General features: G+C 41.7%; 1 long non-coding RNA gene across 1 annotated transcript in view; it reads right to left on the reverse strand.

Annotated features, from left to right (window-relative positions):
- Positions 1–1,070: 1,070 nt before the first annotated feature.
- LOC106880992 (uncharacterized) overlaps positions 1,071–3,200 on the reverse strand; it is a 4,377-nt gene continuing 2,247 nt past the window's right edge. The window contains exon 2 of the long non-coding RNA XR_008266353.1: positions 1,071–1,134. This is a non-coding gene — a long non-coding RNA (uncharacterized LOC106880992). The remainder of the gene's footprint in view (positions 1,135–3,200) is intronic.

Raw genomic sequence — 3,200 nt, forward strand, 5'->3', positions numbered from 1 at the left:
TGATAATTTGCTTCTTCGCAATGAAAACCGGTTAGAAAAAATCTTTATTAGAATATGCTTCCAGTTCAGCATTCTGGCTTTTTTTCATTTTCCTATATATAAAAAAAAAAAAAAAAAATACAAAATGGGGCAAGAACGCAAAACATCCAGACAAGTGATACAAGAAAGGGACAACAAAACATCCAGATAGACGACACAAAGAAAACACATCCACACATCTACATGTGTGTGTGCGTGCTTGTGGGTGCTTGTGTGTATGTGTTTGTGTGTTTGTGTGTGAAGAGAGGGGGGCAGAGAGGTGTAAACCCAGACAATAGCAGAAACATACAGACACACGCAGATATTGTGTGCCACTACATACAAAATATACGCAAAAGTTGCTTATGGAATACCAGCAGTCACCCATGCATATCAGCCTCCCCTCTCCACGCCACCGATGTTATCCAAGGGAAAGGCAAAGGCCGATACGGCTTGGCACCGGTGACGTCGCATCTCATTTCTACAGCTGAGTGAACTGGAACAACGTGAAATAAAGTGTCTTGCTCAAGAACACAAGACACAACTCGGTCCGGGAATCGAACTCACAACTTCATGTAGGTATTTATGTGTAGATGCACACGCACATGCAAACACATAAGCACCCCCCCACACACACACACACAAAGTTTTCTATTGGTTATTTTTGTTCGTAAGTATATAACACAGTTTTTTCAAAATAAAGTAGTCAATACTTCAGAAAACAGAGTGCTGTATTTCTTTATTCGATGAAGTTTAATGTTTTGAGTGTTAGTATATCTGATCGAAGAATGATCTCTTTAAAACTCTCCTAACACACACACACACACACACACACACACACACACACACACACACACACACACACACACACACACACACACACACACACACACACACACACACACACACAAGCATGTACACACATGCACACGAAATATTCCCTTTTTTTTATTCCTAGACGTTCTTCCATCTCCCTATTTTAAATTCTTATGGGGTTTATTCAAGGGGCATTGGCCCATGACACACAAGAAACCAAATAAGGAGAAGAAGTACCTGCTCATGTTTTTATATGGGTCATCAACTTTGGAGGAAAGGTCTTGGTTCTCAGTGTCGGATCTGCAATTGAAGTAACGGAACAGAAAGAAAGAAGAATAAAGGAAGATGGTGGCGAATCAGACTGGGAGAAGGAAATGAAATATGAGAGATGGTGAGACAAAGGAAAGAGAGGTTCAAGCTAATAAAGAGAGAATCCGACTAGGAAAGAGAAGTTTAAACTAACAGAGATGGTCAGAGAAAGAGAGTGTCAGACTGACACAGAGATGGTGAGCCTGACAAAGAGAGGGTCAGATTGACTGAGATATGATCAGACTAAAGCAGAGAGGGTCAAAGTGATAGAGGATCAGATAAACAAAGGGAGAAGGTGAGGTTGACAGAGAGTGCGCAGGAGAGAGAGAGAGAGAGAGAGAGAGAGAGAGAGAGAGAGAGAGAGAGACGGGGACAGAGAAAGGGAGACAATGGAAAAACAGTGAGATTGAGAAAGAGATTCAGACTAACAAAGAAACAGAGGGAGAGAGAGTCAGACAGGCTGTTAGGGAAAAAGCGAGGGAGGGAGGAATAGATTAGCAGACAGAGAGTGTGTCAGAGAGAGAGAGAGAGGAAATTACAGAGTAACAGTAAGAGGATCAGAGAGAGAGAGAGAGAGAGAGAGAGAGAGAGGAAGAGAGAGAGAGTGAGTGAGAAAGAGAGACGGTGTATCAGACTAACAAAGAAAGAAAGTGGTAGTGGTGGTGGGAGTTAAGACTAACAGAGACATAATCTGTCTAACAAAGTTAGGGTCAGACTGACAGACAAACGGTAATATTGAAAGACAAAAAGGTCATACTGTCAGACGAAGAATCAGGCTGGGGCTGAGAGAGAGAGAGAGAGAGAGAAAGAGAGAGTGAAGGAGAGATTGATAGACAGACAGCAGAGAGAGAGAGAGAGGGGGGAAGAGAAGCAGACGATCACACTGACAGCCATGACAGCTACAAAGACAAAGCTTGATTGTAACACAGACAGATTGATTATTTATTTGTTGTTAGATAACTTCATTTATTATGCTATACAATTATTTCTTTTTGTTCAATACCCCGTCTCTCTCCTTCTCTCCCCCCTCTCTCTCTCTCTCTATCGATCTATCTATCATTCTATCTCTGTCTCCCTCTCTCTCTCTCTCTCTCTCTCTCTCTCTTCCTCTATCAATTTATCTATTTATCTATCTGTCCCCTTCTCTCTTTCTCTCTTTGCCTCTCTCTGTCTCTCTCTGCGTCTCTGCCTGCCTCTCTCTCTGTCTCTCTATCTGCCTCTCTCCGAATATACATACATATATCCCTGTGTTTGTGTGTTTATGTGTATATCTTTCATATTTTGTCTCCACTTTTACCTTTAACTCTTCCTATCACTTCCTCTTTCTCTTTCTCTTTTTCCTATCTCTCCCGCTCATTCCACCGCCACCACTGCCACCACCACCACCACCACCACCACCACCACCACCACATTACTCATCTATCATCATTCACTCGTTGTCATTATTCATCCACCACCCTCTATTCCTTATGTTGTCTCCTATATTATGTCATCCTTTCCACTTCCCGCTCACCTTTTCGCACATCTTTTATCTCCTCTCCTACATTATTCTAAAAATTCCCCCATTTACCTCTTTTCTGTCTGTCTGTCTGTGGTTTTCTCTCCCTTCCACCTCTCTCCCTTTCTCTCTCTCCCTCTCTCTCCCTCTCCCTCTCTCTTGGCAACTATTCTTACTGACCAACTTTTTCCTTATGTCGTGTCTGCAATCTTTTAGTGCGTGTCACAAGCCATCTTTCCTGATTGCATCATGTATTATTATTATTATTATTATTATTATTATTATTATTATTATTATTATTATTATTATTATTCAGAATCGTTAGCACGGTGGGCAAAATGCTTAGCGGCATTCCGTCCGTCTTAACGTTCTGGGTTCAAATTCCACCAAGGTCGACTTTGCCGTTCAACCTTTCGGGGTCGAGAAATTAAGTATCAGTGAAACACTGGGGTCGATGTAATTGACTAGTTTCCTCCCGCAAAATTTCAGGCCTTGTGCATATAGTAGAAAGGATACAACTTTACCTTTCATCATTTTGGGTCGATAAAAGAAATACCAG

Source organism: Octopus bimaculoides, chromosome 20 (genome assembly GCF_001194135.2).
Source record: "Octopus bimaculoides isolate UCB-OBI-ISO-001 chromosome 20, ASM119413v2, whole genome shotgun sequence".
Taxonomy (NCBI): domain Eukaryota; kingdom Metazoa; phylum Mollusca; class Cephalopoda; order Octopoda; family Octopodidae; genus Octopus; species Octopus bimaculoides.